This window comes from Triticum aestivum, chromosome 4B (assembly GCF_018294505.1).
Source record: "Triticum aestivum cultivar Chinese Spring chromosome 4B, IWGSC CS RefSeq v2.1, whole genome shotgun sequence".
In the NCBI taxonomy this organism is placed as follows: Eukaryota; Viridiplantae; Streptophyta; class Magnoliopsida; order Poales; family Poaceae; genus Triticum; species Triticum aestivum.
The window spans coordinates 197,347,640-197,367,142 of NC_057804.1; positions in this window are offsets into that span (position 1 = coordinate 197,347,640).

Consider the following 19,503-nt stretch of genomic DNA (forward strand, 5'->3'; position numbering starts at 1 on the left):
GTCGGTGGAGCAACAGGGGGGCCACAAGGCAGGGGGGCGCGCCCTAGGGGGGGCGCCCCACCCTCGTGACCGCCTCTTTTGTTCCTTGGAGCAGGGTCCAAGTCTCTTGGATCACGTTCGGTGATATAATCACGTTCCCGAAGGTTTCATTCCGTTTGGACTCCGTTTGATATTCCGTTTCTTCGAAACATTGAAATAGGCAAAAAACAACAATTCCGGGCTGGGCTCCAGTTAATAGGTTAGTCCCAAAAATAACATAAAAGTGGAAAATAAAGCCCAATATAGTCCAAAACAGTAGATAAAGTAGCATGGAGGAATCAAAAATTATAGATACGTTGGAGACGTATCAGTGCTCAATCTTTATACCAAAACTATATATTGGTGCTTGTGGGTGACTAGTAGTGTTGATTAAATCTTGTAGTTGATTACTGTATGGTTTATTTGGTGGAAGATTATATGTTCAGATCCATTATGCTATTTAATACCCCTCTGATCTTGAGCATAATTATCATTTATGAGTAGTTACTTTCATTCTTGAGGTCATGGGAGAAATCATGTTGCAAGTAATCATGTGAACTTGATATGTGTTCGATATTTTGATGATATGTATGTTGTCATTCTCTTAGTGGTGTCATGTGAATGTCGACTAAATGAAACTTCACCATATTTGGGCCTAAGGGAATGCATTGTGGAGTACTTATCAGATGGTGGGTTGCGAGAGTGACAGAGGCTTAAACCCCAGTTTATGCGCTATACCATAAGGGACCGATTGGATCCAAAAGTTTAATGATATGGTTAGAATTTATTCTTAATACTTTTCTCGTAGTTGCGGATGCTTGCGAGAGGGTTAATCATAAGTAGGAGGTTTGTTCATGTAAGAACAACACCTAAGCACCGGTCCACCCACATATTAAATTATCAAAGTACCAAACACGAATTAAGCCAACATGATGAAAGTGACTAGATGAAATTCTCGTGTACCGTCAAGAATGCGTTGCTTATCATAAGAGATCATTTTGGCCCGTCCTTTGCATCAAAAGGACTGGGCTACCTTGCTGCACTTTTGTTACTACTATCGTTACTTGCTCACTGTCGGTGTACTAGAATAGGGGTACCCTAGTACCCCGAACTTGTGCACGGGCAGTTGCAGCACCCCGCGGCAAAGGCTTGCCGGGCGAACGTCAAGATCCCCCAAGGTTCCCTTGGAGCCATCCAAGAACAAAGTATTTAAGCTAAGGAGACAAGACCCCGGCAAGAGGAGCTTGCCGGGAAGGCCAACCAAGGCGCTCCAAGGAACTTGCCGTGACGCGCCACGCGCTCCGGCAAGGCAGCAAGGCCCCGGCAAGAGGAGCTTGCCGGGAAGACTAAGCAAGGTACACCGAGGCCCGGTGAGCGACGAGCTTCTGGGCCCAGCGAAGATAACGACAGCGGCAAGGTGCTTGCCGCGGCAGGCGGCCACTCTGCGTCCATGCTCCAGCACATCCACCAACGTGTCGCTCTGGGGGCCTCTCCGGGTGAGCGTGGCGGGAGGCTGTGCAGCCAGCAGTGCGCAGTGGCATGCGAAGCTGACAAGATTACCATCGTGGCGAACGGTGGCGCCCCTAATGGTCCTTTTCTGCACTGTTCGGGCGACTCAGACGGGCATTTAATGCCCTTGTCCCCTGCCGTCAGGGTTAGGTAGGGTGCACTGTACAAGCAACTGTATCAACTACCTCGCTTTTTACGTTTTTACCCTCCCCTGCGTTGCCACCTGTCGGTGACCCCTTTTAGCGTATAAAAGGAGGCCCATGCGCAACGTAGAAGGGGTTCGGCTCGTAGGTTCGGACAGTCGGCTTCAATTCATTCGTAGCCCAGAGAACATCAGACTCTCGCTTTGGAGAGCAAGAACACCAGATAATACAACCAGACAAGCAGCAGTAGGAGTGTTATCTCTCCGGAGAGCTCCGAAGCTGGGTAAACTGCTCGTGTGCCTCGCCTCGATCTGCTCTTCGTGCGATCTCCGCCCCCCGCCGAACCGAAAGGGGCCCGGTCCGCCGGCCCCATAGGTGTTCGAGGATCAGTTCACCCCGACATCTTTGGCGCGCCAGGTAGGGGGCGTCGAGATTGCGTGAACCTGATCCGGCGTTCACACGAGCTAGATCCTTATTCCCTTCATCAACATGCCACCGAAGAAGAAGACTTCGGCGGCGGCCGCTCCATCCACGTCACTTCCGCCACCGTTGGAGCAAACGAGTGGTGGGATGGACGCCGGCGGAAGAAAGGACGTCGACGAGGAAGCCCATGATGCCGCCAAGTCCAAGAACAAGGCTGCACAAACCTCGGCGACCGTACATGTTCCACGCCACTCTCAGGAGGCGCAAGATCAACAGCGTCATGGCACTAGCAGTGCCATACGCATGATAGCCCAAGACCAAGCTAGTGGATCTCGGGGCGCTCAAGACCAACATGCACGCCAGCGTGCTGGCATGAGCGGGGCACGGTCGCCTGGACGGGATACTGCTCCTTCTAACATAGTTAGAAGTTCGAGCACGTCCCGCTCCTCGCGCCGTCCACCACTGCTACCCACCACTCCAGCAGAAGCTTTGGCGCGAGCTCAACTTCTCCTAGATTACCCTCCGACGTCAGACAAGATCGACGAATGGAGAGCCACCATTTAGAGTCTCATCGGCTACGCCAACGGCGACACTCCACGGCGGCCGAGCGCGTCGCCGCCGCGGCAGGACCGCCGGACACGAGCCGGTGGCGACGAAACGGGCGGAGGTGCAACTACCATGCAATCACCGCCCCGAAGGCCAAGATCGCCGACTCGCCGGATCCACCTCGACAGCGACTCCACTGCATCGTTGGATCCACGAGCTCGTCGCGATCAGCGCCAAGTCCCCAAGATCAAGACCAAGAAGGCTGAGGGGCAGTCTGCTCCGACAAGCCTAATGGTTTGTTCCGTTGAAGCAGACGCTCCCGACAAGTTTTGCTCCGGCAAGCTTGCCGGGGAACATCAAGCTCCGGCAGGGCCGCAAGTCCTTGCCGTAGAAGCAGCTGTTCCCGCAGCAACATATGTGCCTTTAGTCCTTGTTGTCGAGCCACAAGCTCCAGCATGGGCACAACAGATTGTCCACTTCCTTCAGACAGGAGAACTTCCCGAAGAACAAGAAGAAGCGGAAAGAGTAGCCCGACAGTCAAGTATGTACCAGTTTGTCGATAGCATACTGTACAGAAGAAGACTCAACGGTGTGAAATTGAAGTGTATTCGCCGGGAAGATGGACAAAAGCTGTTGGCGGAGATACATGGAGGCATATGTGGCCACCACATTGGTGCAAGAGCACTTGCCGGCAAAGCTTTCCAGCAAGGTTTCTTTTGGCCTACAGCCCTCCAGGATGCAACTGCACAAGTAACCAAGTGTGAAGCGTGCCAGTTCCACTCCAAACAGATACACCAGCCAACTCAAGCTCTCCAGACGATCCCTTTATCCTGGCCATTTTCGGTCTGGGGGCTCGATATCATCGGCCCCTTCCCCCGAGATGTCGGGGGCTTTGAGTACTTGTACATCGCAATCGACAAGTTCACAAAGTGGCCGGAAGTGCAGCCAGTGAGGAAGGTGACAGCACAGTCAGCAGTCAAGTTCTTCAGGTCGATTGTTTGCCGTTTCGGGATCCCTAACAGGATCATCACCGACAACGGCACACAATTCACGAGTCGCACCTTCATGCAGTACGTCTAAGACCTTGGCGCCAAGGTCTGCTTCGCTTCTGTTGCTCATCCGAGAAGCAACGGTCAAGCAGAGAGGGCAAATGCTGAAGTGCTGCGCGGACTCAAGACCAGAACTTTCGACAGGCTGCGCAGGTGCGGAAGGAACTGGATCGAGGAGCTGCCGGTGGTTCTTTGGTCGATCAGAACGACGCCAAATCGAGCCACTGGCCAGACACCTTTCGCTCTAGTCTATGGAGCAGAGGCAGTTCTCCCCACGGAACTCGTATACGGATCACCTCGAGTGCTTGCTTATGATGAGCTCGAGCAAGAACAGCTGCGGCAAGACGACGCGCTGCTCCTTGAGGAAGATCGTCTTCAGGCTGCTGTACGAGCTGCTCGATACCAGCAAGCTTTGCGCCGCTATCATAGCCGCAAAGTTAAAGCCAGAAGCTTCGAGGAAGGCGACCTTGTTCTTCGGCGCGTTCAGTCCGCCAAGAATTCCAACAAGTTGACGCCGAGGTGGGAAGGCCCTTATCGGGTGAGACGAGTCACAAGGCCCGGCGCTGTCCGCCTTGAGACCGAAGATGGCATTCCAGTGAGCAACTCCTGGAACATAGAACATCTTTGTAAGTTTTTTCCATAAGGCGCGGTTGCCGGAACCCGTTCTGGCAACCACCTTTTGTACAAGTCTTGCCGCTGTTGCATGTAATCCTTTGTACAAAGCCGGGCGCAGATCCCGTGCATAAGTAAAACCCCATGTGCTCCGCACAGCTTGTCCATTTCATGCGTTAGTTCCTTTCTTGCATGCGATTATCTGACACTTTGTGCAGCACCTACATCCAGTAAGCAATAACGAGCCGAAGAGCTCCATATTATTATTTTCTCTTCTTTCTTTTTCTTTTAAAGGAAAAGAAGGTTCTCTCGCACACAAGTTTGCCGGGGGGAAGGAGAAGATTGTGGTATGGGCCAGGCGTCGTTCAAGCAAAGACTTGCCTTACCGGGAAGCAAATAACAGAAAAGCTAAGTTGCCAAAGTTTGAGCAATCACTTTTTTAATTTTTTGAGTTATTTTCCTCGAACGACCCTGCTTTGTATGGAAAACCTGTGCGCGGAGGAACCAACTCGTGGCTAGTTGCGCCCTTACTTTGTTTCGAGTCCGCTCAACAGCTTAAGCGTGCTGCATCTAGTCGCGACAAGGTTTCTTGTCGGAAGCAGCGCCACCAGCAGGCTACTGAAGTTCCGCACTCAGCGCTCGCGGCTCGGGCGCCTGCGCCGACAAGTTCCCTAGAAGCGTAGGGTAAAAACATACAAAGGAAGGAATCTAGTAGAGGAAATAACATTGCAATTGATAAACAGAAATAAAGTTATATTACAAAGATAACTTGTCGCAGCTCTAACAGACTGTTTTCATAACATGATTAGCAGCGACAAGGGAAAAGAAGAAATGGGTAGCCTAATCTACGTGTCCGCCCTCGACTCTCTTGATCTCGCTCACCTTGTCCACAATGGGTGCGACAAGGGCCTTGAGTGCGTCCAGATCGGCGTCAGGCGGCAAGGACCTGAGGACGTTGGTGAAGCTGAGGCCTGGGTTGCGGAAGGCCACCTTCATCAGCACCTTCTGGAGAACCCCAGCGCAGATTTTGCGCGATTCGTCGGCCAGCTGCTTCGGGATCCTCTCCCGGAGCCGCTGGAGTGCCGTCGCCACGCCCTTGAAGAACAGGCTGAGCTTGGCACTGGGTTGAAGACTCTCGTCGGAAGGATACCCAAAGTCCTCCATCCCTAGCTGCGCCAGCTCCTCGTTGATGACGGCGGCAGTGTTCACCAGACCCTCGGTCCAGTGCTCCACAGTGTCTCTGAACGAGTTTTGGGTAACTGCAATGCTCTCCAGCAGCGCCGCGTCAGCCTTGACCTTCTCCGACAAGGTCTTTTCCCGCTCCTTGACGGCCTCCAGCGTCTGCATCAGCGTGGCCAGCTTCAGCTCCAGGTCTGCTTTGGAATCCTTGGCGGCGCTGAGCTCCTTGCCCCTCTCAGCGAGAAGGCCTTGCAGCTCACCGTGGGCGACAGCATCCTTCTCGCGCTCACGCTTGAGCGCGGCAAGCTCCTCGCCGCTCTTCCCAATATCGGCCTCCAGCCGCGCCACCTTCTCCTCTAGCTCTTTATTGGCGGCCTCTGCAGTTGCCGCGGCATCCTTTGCCTCCTTGAGCGCCCCGCCAAGTGCTCGCTCGCGCTCGGCGAGCTCTTCCTCGTAGCTGTCGAGGTGGGCCTTCCGCTGCACTAGTTCACCTTCCCGCGCGGACTGCTTCTCGGCAGCAAGCCTTTGTTCCTCCTCAGCCTCGGCCTTCTCAAGAAGAAAGGCCGTGCACTCCTCGTCGACTCGCTCCCGCTCCTGCGCCAGGGACCGGAGAGCTTCCTGATTTTGGCCCCGGAGCTCCTCTGCGCGCTTTTCCATGTCAACTCCCGCCTTCGCGACAAGCGCTTCCCGGGAAGCCAGCTTGGCTTGCCGGGTGCAGTAGAGTGACAGCAGCTTCCGCAGCAGCTGCTCCTTCTCAGGCTCGCTGCTACTGCTGCCGGGCGCGTCGACCAATGACAGTCCAGCAGAGGCGAGCACCTCCCCGTCAAAAGTCTCCCCCTCGACCGGCGCCCTGGAGCTCGACGCCCAGGGCAGCTTGATGAAGATATTGTCACCGGCCTGCAAGTAGGCGCCGGGCTGGGGCTCCTCGGAGCCTGGCTCCGCAGAAGCGGCAGAGGGTTCGGCGATCGGCGCAGCGCCCGGCGCTCCTGCGGCCTCAGGGTCGTCAGTGCAATCGCCCGACCCCTCGCCGGCTTCCGCAGCAGCAGCCCCGGCGGCCTCCTCGCCGGCGGTCACATCAGCAGCGGCACCTTCCTCGCCGGTGCCCTCTGTCTCCATTGGCTCAGCCGAAGATGGGTCTGAAGAACGAAGAGGGGAGGAAAATCAATCAAAAAATCCAAGAAAGGAAAAACGGAAGAAGCAGAACACAAGGGAAAGTTTTTGGGCAAGTGGATTACCTGCGCCAAGATCTTTAGTTGCGGCCTCGGTCGCCGCAGGATCAGCAGTGCCGTCCCTTGCCGGAGAGTCCCCCCTTGCCGGAGGGCGCTCCCTTGCCGGGGACTCCTCCCTTGGAGGCGCAGTCAAAGCAGGAGGCACTTCGGGACCGGCCTCAGGGCGCTCCTGATGAGGCTGCTCTGCTCCTGCACAAGTCAACAAGCAAGATATCAACAAAGGAAAAAGCACTCAAGCGCGCCCGACAGCAGAAGGCTAAACTATGAACTTACGCTGGGGGCTGCGCTGGGGGCTGCTCCGAGGGGTGATTGCCGGGTCCGTCAAGGTGGTCTCGGGCCCACCTCCTGCCGACGCGATGGGGTCATCCTCGATGACGATCACCGTGGCCTTGGCCCTCTTCGCCGCTCTCTGGGCCAGTGTTCTGAAAAGAAAAGAGCCCAGATTGGAGCAAGTCAGATACAAGATATAAACAACAAGATTGAAGGATTATAAGGGCACCAAAGAAACTCACTCTTCTTCCTCCTCGTCAGAGCTGAGCGCGGAAAGATCGAAGTCCGGCCCTCCTCCGGTGCGGCGAGGTGGAGGAGTAGGATCCCTTGCCCGCTTGGCGGGGGCAGTGGCGGTGGCCCAGGAAGATCCCGCTCCAGTTGCCGCTGTTGCGTGAGGCGCTCCCGCGGCAACATTGCTTGCCGCGGTAGAGCGCGTCGTGCAGCTCGGTGGCTGTGGAGCCGGCTGCCGCCTCGCTGCATCCCCGGCCCCGCGAAGGCGCCTCCTTGGCGGGGCCGGGGGCTCCGCTTGCGGCAAGCTCTCCGAAGGCTCAGCCTCCTCCTCGCCGGCCTCGCTCGACTCGGCTTCAGAACCGGCAGGCTCCTCTTCGCCCATGAACTCCGCGCGTTCGGCAAGGTTTGCCGCCTCTGCAGCCTCCGCCTCCTCCACAGTAAACCCAAACACACCCGCAGCAGCTGCGGCCGCAACCTCTTCCACCCTAGTAGCGATGAGTTGCAGCTCCTCGTCGGTAGTGTCACGGGTGAGGCTCTTCTGCTCGTCGGCGCGGACCGGCACTTCCTCCAAGGTGTCAAAGAACGCTCGCACAACGTCATCCACAGGCTCTTGCCAAGTTGGGACGATGCCGTGTGAACCGCACAACGGCATCATGGCGCGGATCCGGTCAAGCAAAGAGTTATTGCACAAAGGAACTACGCCCCTCGGCAGTGTGAATGGGTGCTGGGGGTCGCGTTTGAATAATTCCAAGAGCATTGCATCCAACTCCAAGACGGTGAAGTTGTAGTTGAGGCCCGGCCGCAGCCTCATGATGTCCGCCGAATTCTTGAATTCCCAGGCGGGCCTCCCCCTCTCCTACAGGGGGGCAATGCGGCGGCGGAGGAAATCTGCCCCGACAGCACCTACAGTGAGCCCGGCAAGCCTGAGGCGAAGAATCCTAGTGATGGCGATCTTCAGCCTCTCGTCTTCCGGGGCCACGTTGCTCCAGTCATTGCCGCGCACTATTGGAGTTTGGCGCACGGCGGTGAAGGGCTGCGGATCCTCCTCGACGATCCAACACCACTCCGCTCTCCACTCCTCCCACTTGCTGCGGAGCTCACCCTCCAAGTACGCATCCTTCTTGCCGACTCTCGAGATCCAAGCAATCCCTCCGGCAAGCGGCTCTCCTCTCTCTACCCGAGGCATGAAGTAATGGCGGAAAAGGGCTACACTAGGGTGGACTCCGACAAAGTTTTCGCACAAGTGTGCGAAAACTGCCATGGTCAGGACAACATTGGGGGTGAAGTCAAGGAGGCGGAAGCCATATGTGTTCATAATGTCACAAAAGAACTCCGAGAAGGGCGGGCAGAGCCCGCAATAGAAGAATAGCGGGAAGAACGGGTACCCATTTGGAGCCGACTCCGAGGCAGCGGCCGGGAGTACCCTCGTGCGCGGATGCGCACGCGTCTCCGTCGCCCAAAAGAGGTAGAAGTACTCCCTCAGCTCCTGCACGCCGAGCTGGGGGGTGAAGATCGCCCGCTCCTTCCGCAGCGCCGCGAGCCGCTGCGCCTCGGCCGACTTCATGCCCTTTCCCTTGTCGTCTTTCGGGGCCATGGCGGAGGTGGTGGGGAAGGTCGACGGCATGGTGGTGCTGGTGGCAATGGGGGGGGGGGCGGAACGCTACTCTCTCGGCTTCGAGAAGAAGGGGGGAGCGGCGGAGTTTGTGAAGGAGTAGCAGCAACCAGCGAGGGGGAACGAACTGCCCCTGTTTCCTCTGCTTATAAAGAGGGATGGGGCGGACGTTTCGGCCTTCCAAATAAACAACCACCCAGGATCTCTCCCACGATGCCGCATTCAACGCGTGCCGTTATGGGAGAGTGCGGTGGATACGGAACAAGATTTGGCGTGGCCCAGCCCGCGTGTGCCCGTGCCCTGTCTTGGGCCTGGCCCAACAGCGCCTGTCACCGTGTCTGGCCTAGGCCTGGGGGCTCCTGTCGGTGTACTAGAATAGGGGTACCCTAGTACCCCGAACTTGTGCACGGGCAGTTGCAGCACCCCGCGGCAAAGGCTTGCCGGGCGAACGTCAAGATCCCCCAAGGTTCCCTTGGAGCCATCCAAGAACAAAGTATTTAAGCTAAGGAGACAAGACCCTGGCAAGAGGAGCTTGCCGGGAAGGCCAACCAAGGCGCTCCAAGGAACTTGCCGCGACGCGCCACGCGCTCCGGCAAGGCAGCAAGGCCCCGGCAAGAGGAGCTTGCCGGGAAGACTAAGCAAGGTACACCGAGGCCCGGTGAGCGACGAGCTTATGGGCCCAGCGAAGATAACGACAGCGGCAAGGTGCTTGCCGCGGCAGGCGGCCACTCTGCGTCCATGCTCCAGCGCATCCACCAACGTGTCGCTCTGGGGGCCTCTCCGGGTGCGCGTGGCGGGAGGCTGTGCAGCCAGCAGTGCGCAGTGGCATGCGAAGCTGACAAGATCACCATCGTGGCGAACGGTGGCGCCCCTAACGGTCCTTTTCTGCACTGTTCGGGCGACTCAGACGGGCATTTAATGCCCTTGTCCCCTGCCGTCAGGGTTAGGTAGGGTGCACTGTACAAGCAACTGTATCAACTACCTTGCTTTTTACGTTTTTACCCTCCCCTGCGTTGCCACCTGTCGGTGACCCCTTTTAGCGTATAAAAGGAGGCCCATGCGCAACGTAGAAGGGGTTCGGCTCGTAGGTTCAGACAGTCGGCTTCAATTCATTCGTAGCCCAGAGAACATCAGACTCTCGCTTTGGAGAGCAAGAACACCAGATAATACAACCAGACAAGCAGCAGTAGGAGTGTTATCTCTCCGGAGAGCTCCGAAGCTGGGTAAACTGCTCGTGTGCCTCGCCTCGATCTGCTCTTCGTGCGATCTCCGCCCCCCGCCGAACCGAAAGGGGACCGGTCCACCGGCCCCATAGGTGTTCGAGGATCAGTTCACCCCGACACTCGCTACCAATTATCTTGCTATCAAACTACTCCAATACTTACAATTTCAGCACTTGCAGACATGACCTTGCTAAAAACCACTTGTCATTTCCTTCTGCTCCTCTTTGGGGTTGACACTCTTACTTATCAAAAAGGCTACAATTGACCCCATATACTTGTTGGTCATCAAGGCTATTTTCTGGCGCCGTTGCCGTAGAGTGAAGCTCTCTTGGTAAGTGAAAATTGGTAAGGAAACATTATTACTACGTGCTGAAATTTATTGTCACTTGCTACTATGGAAAACAATCCTTTGACGGGTTTGTTCGGGGTATCTTCACCTCGACCAGAACAATAATTAGTTGCCCCTCAACCTACTACACCTACTGAAAATATTGAATATGAAATTCCTTCGGGTATGTTAGAACAACTGCTAGCTAATCCTTATACAGGAGATAGAACCGAACATCATGATATGCACTTGATGTGGATGAAATTTGTGGATTGTTTAAGCTTGCGGGTTTTCCCATACATGAAGCTAATAATAAGGTTTTCCCTTTATCTTTGAAGGGAAAAGTATTGACATGGTATATGCTATGCGATGATATTGGAACTTGGAACTGGAATCGATTGAAATTGGAATTTCATCAAAAAATTTATCCTATGCATCTAGTTCATCGTGATCGGAATTATATATATAATTTTTGGCCTCGTGAAGGAGAAAGTATCGCTCTAGCTTGGGGGAGGCTTAAGTCAATGTTATATTCATGCTCCAATCATGAGCTCTCAAGAGAAATTATTATTCAAAATTTTTATGCTCGGCTTTCTCATAATGATCAATCCATGCTCGATACTTCTTGTACTGGTTCTTTTATGAAGAAGACTATTGAATTTCGGTGGGATCTTTTAGAAAGAATTAAATGCAGCTCTAAAGATTGGGAACTCGAGGAAGGTAAAGAGTCAGGTATTGAACTATGCTTGATTGTGTTAAATCTTTTATGAATACCAATGCTTTTCAAAAGTTTACACTAAATATGGACTTGACTCTGAGATAGTAGCTTCCTTCTGTGAATCTTTTGCTACTCATGTTGATCTCCCTAAGGGAAAGTGGTTTAAATATCACCCACCTATTAAAGAAGAAGTTAAAGAACCGGTAAAATCTAAAGAAGAAACTATCATTTACAATGTTGATCCAGTTGTTCCCACTGCTTATATTGAAAAACCACTTTTTCCTGTTAGGATGAAGGAACATGCTAAAGCTTCAACCGTGGTTAACAAAAGTTATGTTAGAACACCCAAACCATCTGAACAAATCATAGTTGAACCTAGTGTTGCTATGGTTAAAGATCTCTTAGTCGATAATATTGATGGGCATGTTATTTACTTCTATGATGAAGCTTCTAGAATTGCCAAACCTGAAGGAAAAGATAAACATAGACTAGTTGTTAGCATGCCTATTGTCTCAGTTAAGATAGGAGATCACTGTTATCATGGGTTATGTGACCTAGGTGATAGTGTGAGTGCTATTCCTTTCTCCTTATATCAAGAAATTAAAGATGAAATAGCACCTGCTGAAATAGAGGGCATAGATGTCACTATTAAACTTGCTAATAGAGATACTATATCACCAATTGGGATTCTTAGAGATGTTGAAGTCTTGTGCGGGAAGATAGAATACCCTACTGATTTTCTTGTTCTTATCTCCCCACAAGATGACTTTTGTCCCATTATTTTTTTAGACCTTTCTTGAACACCTTCACAAAATAGATTGCAAGAAAGTAACTGTTGGTGTTAGCTTTGGTGATGAATCTCATGAATTTAATTTCTCTAAGTTTAGTAGACAACCTCGTAAGAAAGATTTCCCTAGTAAGGATGAAATTAATGGTCTTGCTTCTATTGTTGTGCCTCCGACTGATCCTTTGGAGCAATATTTGCTAGACCATGAAAATGATTTGCATATGCGTGAAAGAAATGAAATAGATAGAATCTTTGTCGAACAACAACCTCTGCTTAAACACAAGTTGCTTATTGAAACTCTAGGAGGTCCTCCTCCACCTAAAGGTGATCCTATGTTTGAATTAAAACAATTGCCAGACACTTTGAAATATGCTTTCTTGATGAGAAAATGATATATCATGTTATTATTAGTACTAACATTTCATAACATGAAGAAGAAAGACTACTGAAAGTTCTAAGGAAGCACATGGCTGCTATTGGATATACTCTTGATGATCTTAAGGGCATTAGTCCCACTCTATGTCAGCACAAGATTAATATGGAACCTGATGCTAGACCCGTTGTTGATCACCAACGTCGGTTAAATCCGAAGATGAAAGAAGTGGTAAGAATGGAAATACTGAAACTTCTGTAAGAAGGTACAATCTATTCTATAGCTGATAGTATATGGGTAAGTCCTGTTGAAAGTGCAACTATCCCTGGGTGGTTTTGGTAATTCCTAACAACATATAGCTCATTGAGCTAATGCTACTTCAAGATAAATATTTCAGGAAAGCTCAATGATTTGCATGGCATGGATGAGAAAATTGGATCCCTCAAAATGCGAAGGACAAAAGGATTGGCTCAAGCTCAAAGCACAAGACTCTACATTTTCTATTTTAGTGATCCAAGATCACATTGAGTCTATAGGAAAAGCCAATAGTATCAAGAGGGGATGAGGTGTTGCTTAATAGCTTGCTTGCTCAAAGTGCTTAGTGATATGCTCCAAAGCCCTCATCTACTTTCTCACATCCACATATGACCTAAACCAAAAGTCAAACTCGGCCCCACCGATTCTTCCTATTCGGCGCCACCGTGTTCAGATGTCATAGCCACTGCCACAAACCCTAGGAAAATCGGTCTCACTGATAGGGATCTCGGTCTCACCGAGATGGGATTGTAATATCTTTGTTTCCCTTCGTAACATTTCGGTCAAACCGAGATGAGCGATCGGTTCCTCTGAGATTGCAATGCAAACTCTCTGTTTCCCTTTTGTAACATTTCGGTCCAACCGAGATGAGCGAATTGGTCCCACCGAGTTTGCCTGACCAACTCTCTGGTTAGCTTATTACCAAAATCAGACCCACCGAGTTTGTGTAATCGGTCTCACCGAGATTACATTATGCCCTAACCCTAACCATATCCGTCCTACTGAGTTGCATGTCGGTCCCACCGAAAACCCTAACGGTCACATTATTTGCTAAATCGGTCTGATCGAGTTTGACTATTCAGTCCCACCGAGATTGGCAAGTTGTGTGTAACAGTTAGATTTTGTGTGGAGGCTATATATACCCCTCCACCCACTCTTCATTCGTAGAGAGAGCCATCAGAACATGCCTACACTTCCAACATACATTTTTTGAGAGAGAACCACCAACTCATGTGTTGAGACCAAGGTATTCCATTCCTACCATATGAATCTTGATCTCTAGCCTTCCCCAAACTTGTTTCCACTCAAATCTTCTTTCCACCAAATCCAAATCCTATGAGAGAGAGTTGATTGTTGGGGAGACTATCATTTGAAGCACAAGAGCAAGGAGTTCATCATCAACACACCATTTGTTACTTCTTGTAGAGTGGTGTCTCCTAGATTGGCTAGGTGTCACTTGGGAGCCTCCAACAAGATTGTGGAGCTGAACGAAGGAGTTTGTAAGGGCAAGGAGATTGCGTACTTCGTGAAGATCTACCCTAGTGAGGCAAGTCCTTCGTGGGCGACAACCATGGTGGGATAGACAAGGTTGCTTCTTCGTGAACCCTTCATGGGCGGAGCCCTCCGTGGACTCGCGCAGCTGTTACCCTTTGTTGGTTAAAGTCTCCATCAACCTGGATGTACGATAGCACCACCTATCGGAACCACAACAAAAACATCTGTGTCTCCAATTGCGTTTGCCTTCTCAAACTCCTCCTTCATATGCAATTGTTTTATATTCCGCTTCTATACTCTTAGAATTGCATGTGTAGGTTGATTGCTTGACTTGTGCTAAGTTGCTAAAATCTGCCAAGAACTAAAATTGGGAAAAGGCAAGATTTTTATTTGGTCAAGTAGTCTAATCACCCCCTCTAGATATACTTTTGATCCTACAAGTGGTGTCAGAGCTTTGGTCTCCATTTGATTTGATTTCCATAGCTTTTGGTAGTCATAGCCTTGGTTTCACAACCTAGGAGAGTATGGCGTCTAGTGAGGGAAATTACCACCGTAGAGGTCCTTACTTTGATGGTACTAATTTTGCTAGTTGGAAGCATAAGATGAAAATGCATATTCTTGCACATAACCCCGCCGTTTGGGCTATTGTGTGTATTGGCTTGCAAGGTGAATTCTTTGATGGGAGAGAACCAAACCGTGAAGCTACCATGGAAGAGTTGAAGATGCTACAATACAATGCTCAAGCTTGTGATATCCTCTTCAACTTATTGTGCCCCGAAGAATTCAACAAAATCAGTCGTCTTGAGAATGCAAAGGAAATCTAGGATACTTTGATTGATCTGCATGAAGGTACCGACTCCATCAAGGAATCCAAGTTGGATGTGCTTCAAAGTCAGCTTGACAAGTTCAAAATGAAGGATGGTGAAGGTGTCGCTGAAATGTACTCTAGGCTTGCTCTTTTCACAAATGAGATTGCCGGCTTAGGGAGTGAAGAGATGACCGACAAATTCATCATCAAGAAGATCCTAAGAGCTTTGGATGGAAAATATGATACTGTGTGCACATTGATCCAAATGATGCCCAATTACAAAGATCTCAAGCCAACGGAAGTCATTGGAAGAATTGTTGCTCATGAGCCTCATGTGAAGCTCCCACATCATCAAGTGAGAAACAAACCTTCAATGAAGAATTGAGCCTAATGGTGAAGAACTTCAACAAGTTCTACAAGAGCAGAAGCAAGGAAAGAAGTTCCAAGTCAAGGTCCTACAATGACAAAAGATCTTCTAGTCATGAGCGTAATTGCTACAATTGTGGAAGACCCGGACACTATTCCAATGAGTGTACGGCACCCTACAAAAGAAGAGTAGATTCTCCAAAAAGAAGGAGTAGAAGAGAAGAATCATCATCAAGAGAGAGACGGATAGAGATGATCGTTATGAGCGAAGAAGATCTCGGGGAAGCAAGGATTCAGAAAGGAAGGACAAGTCATCAAGGAGCTACACAAAACGAAGACATCAAGCTCATTTTGGTGAATGGGTATCCGACCCCGACTCCGACAATCACTCCGAGAGAAGCTATCACTTTGACTTCGAATATACTCAAGATGAAGGTCTAGCACTTGTGTCAACCAACTCCTACGACATATTTGATTCACCAAATGAAGGACTTGGAAGATGCTTCATGGCTAAAGGCCCAAAGGTATCACACCCCGAGTATGTTGATTTCAATAGTGATAAAGATGACTTGTTAGGTGATGATGATTTACTTGTTGACAACTCTAGTGATGAATACCATGATGAAACGTCAATTAATCATGCTAATCAAGATAAAACGAATGACAATGATAAGGAGCAGATTGAGCTCCTAACTAAAGAACTAAACACTCTTAAGTTAGCTCATGAAACTATCTTCGGAGATCATCGAGAACTTTTAAGGACTGATGAGAAGTTACGTTTTAAAAAGCTCAACCTTGAGCAAGAACATGAGTTTTTAAAGGCAATCAATGATGATCTTTGCAAGAAAATTTCTTCTTACATTGCCAAGCGTTTACTCTTATCTACTTACATGCCTCAAGTCAAGTCTAGTAACAAGAACAAGAAAGATTCTTCCTCTAGTAGTAACACTAATCATGCTAAATCCAATGTTGTTACTTCTAGTAGTTCTCTTGATTCCACTAATGATTCTCTTAGCCAAGTTACACTTGAGCAAGAAAATAGACTTTTGAAGGGAATTATAGAGAAAGGTGTTTACAAGAGCCTTGCCGGGAGTAAGCAATTCGAGGAAATTGTACGCAAGCAAGGAAGGCACCGGAAGAACCAAGGTGTTGGTTTTGAATGAAAGTTCAATGCCAATGGAGTTGAGTGGGAAGAAGATCAATACCCCAAGACGAAGTTTCTTCCTGAACAAGATAAGTATGATCCTACTTCTTTCAAAGGGACACAAGCTCAAGATGATCTTCCACCACAAGACCACAAGCAAAAAGGCAAGGATAAGCTTCAAGAGGAGATTGATGCATTTGAAGAAGCTCCTAAGGCCTTGGTCAAGTGGGTTCCCAAGACTACATCAAGTTCTACTTCATCGAGTACAACTACAACTCCAAGGATTCCCATCAAGATGATGTGGATCCTGAAGAAGAAGAACTAGAGAGTTCTTGAGGGTGACTCTGCCTACATATTTCACTCTTATCATTTTGGCAAGGACAAGTGCAATCAACTTCCACATCTTGCACTAGTTCAAGGAGTCACAAACCCTCTTGTTGGTAAGACAAGGGACAAGGTAACCTAATGCTTTCATAGACATCATCTTGTGTGTGTGCATCACTCTATGTCTATGGATATCCTTGTTTGTTCCTTGTGGGACTAACCCGTGTAGGTATTGAAAGTGCAACTCACTCCAAAGGATTGCTCCAAATGATCTACATCAACATTGAGCATCCACATCTTCAACACCTACATGAAGTCATCATCGACAAAACCCAATGTTAGTTCATCCCTCTTAGGGGGAATCTCACATCTAGGGGGAGCTTTACTCAAAGAATTGAGCCAAAGCAACTCTAATGGTGTGAACACAACAATGCTTTATGTAAAAGTGGTAACCCCACTTGTGCTTAAACGATGAGTATGACCTATGATCAAATGTTCTCATTTGACTCCTAAGTCAATATACTCATATATAGATGACCTAGTCATCGCCAATTGCTTGATAGCTGCTATAAGTGGTTGTGCATGCTTTGCCACATATTTCATTTGCCATTTTATTGTGTGAGCATGTTGGTTGCATAATTTACTCATTCGAGGACATCCACTTGTAGCTTTGATTGTTTGGTTCCTTTTCTTTTGCCAAGTGGATGGACAAGAATTCCTAAGAACCTTCTCTAGCTATCTATGCTTTTCTTGTCTCAAACTCTATTCATGCTACATCACAAAGTTTGATCAAGTCAGATTCGAACCTGTCAGGACCCCGACTCAATGGCACACCGATCTAGCATGTAACACCTCATATCACTTTGCGGCCTCATGCACGGTATTCCCACAGGTGTCGCCTTACCAGGCCCAGGACCGTTTGAGCCTTTTGGCACACGTACATGATAGTGTTGCTAGCATCCATATGACAAGGAGCCCGGGCTGACATGGCTAGTCGTGAACCCAAAGTGGCACTAACTTACAGGGACATGCATACATGACCCAGCAACGAACATGTTGGTCATCAGCGAGTGAATCCGGGTTGTAGCAACTGGGCTAGCAGGAATCCGGTAAACCGGTCTGTAGCAGGCTAACAGGACTCCGGTAGACACCGCGTGACATTTCCCCGAAGGGACAGACACATGAACGAAGAAGGACACATGCCGGCCAGCCTAAGTGTTCCGGAGCAGTAGCAAGCTACCAAGGCTCAGTGGAAGCACTAGGAGACATTTCCCGGTAAGACAGGCTACCAAGGATAAACAACTAGATAGTCACATCCCACACATACCAAGAATTTCAATAACATACACACAATATGCTCGATATGTGAAAATACAACATGGCATCACAACATGACTCTACAACTCAAGTATTTTATTCAATAGGCTCCGAGGAGCCAAGTATTACAAACATAGGTCTCATGACCCAACATTCAGAGCATACAAGTCAAAGCACAAGCGGAAGCTTAACATGTCTGAGTGCAGACATCTACAAATGAAAAAGGCTGGGAAGCCTGACTAACTACCAGATCCTGCCGAGGGCACAAGATCGTAGCTGAGGTAACAAGCTAAACCTCGAAGTCCAAGCGGAACTACTAGCGAGACTGAAGTCTCTCTGCAAAACATAAAATAGGCAAACGTGAGTAGAAATGTACCCAGCAAGACTTACATCAAAACTATCTACATATGCATCGGTATCAACAAAGGGGGGGGGGGTGGAGTTTAACTGTAGCAAGCCAGCTCTAACTCAGTGGCTAACCTGAACTACGACTGCAAGTAACTCTTTGAGGTGGCGCACACGAGTCCACATATTCACCATATCAATACACCACTATGGATCCGCGCCCGTCTCCCTACGAGAACGCCATCCATAGCACTCACGCTTATCTTGCGTATTTTAGAGTATCCACTTTCACTTGTCTATGAACTATACATGCAACCCAGAAGTCCTTTACCGCGGACACGGCTATTTGAATAGATGATGTTAACCCTGCAAGGGTGTACTTCTTCACACATGCTCTTGCCACTTACCACCATGTACACATTGTGTATCTCGGCAACCTTCCAGCGGAAGCCTGGCGAGGGAGTCGGCCACGACCTGACTGAACCACTCTGTGTGAGGAGCACTCGGAGTCCCCAATTCATCATAGACTTAAACTTCCAAAACCTCTTTGTGCGTTTCGGTCTGACCGATTCAACCATTTCGGTCATACCGAGATCACTAAGTTGATCTATGTTTTCAATCTCGGTGCAACCGATTTGAACTTTTCGGCCACACCAAGTTGTAGTAACTGCTTGTAGTTATGCATCTCGGTGCCACCGAGTTGTTCCACTCGGTCACACCGACAGGGTCAGGCTATATATACCCCCGGGCCAAAATCTGGAAACTTTTCTGAAACCCTTCGCCCGCGCACAGCCTGCTCTGCCTCTTCGGGTCTCTAGATCGTCCTCCTCGTCGCCAGCGACCTCCCGCCGCTGGTCTCCGCCACCGTCAACGGGATTCTGCTCCGCCGTTGTCGTCGTAGAAAATCCATCGCCGCATTGGGTATGGATTTGAACTTTGTGCTATTCCTAACTCCGATTCCTAGCACATTGCATTGCCATGTATCTTGCCATGTTTGAAATCACTCTATCCAGCGAAATCACTCTGTAGATTAGTTTTGGATTGAAAATTTAGGGTTAGGTTTCCGCCGAACTCATCTCGGACCGACAGAGTTGTAGAAATCGGTCTCACCGATTTGGCTCAGGCCAGTGCACATGTGATTCTCGGTCTGACCGAGAATTGCAAATCGGTGTGACCGAGTTTGATTCTTTGTGAAACCCTATCAGTCTCGGTGCCACCAAACTGTGACTCGGTCTGACCGAGTTCACTAGTTTAGGTTCCAAAAGCTGCTTCGGTATCACCGAGTTTACAAATCAGTAGCTCCGAAATGCTTTCTATGGAAAACTAGAACTAAGTTTTTGACTCAATTTTTTGCAAAAACCTCTGTGCTTGTGATGCTCATCTACTCTACCTCATCTACATATATTCACATGGTCTGAT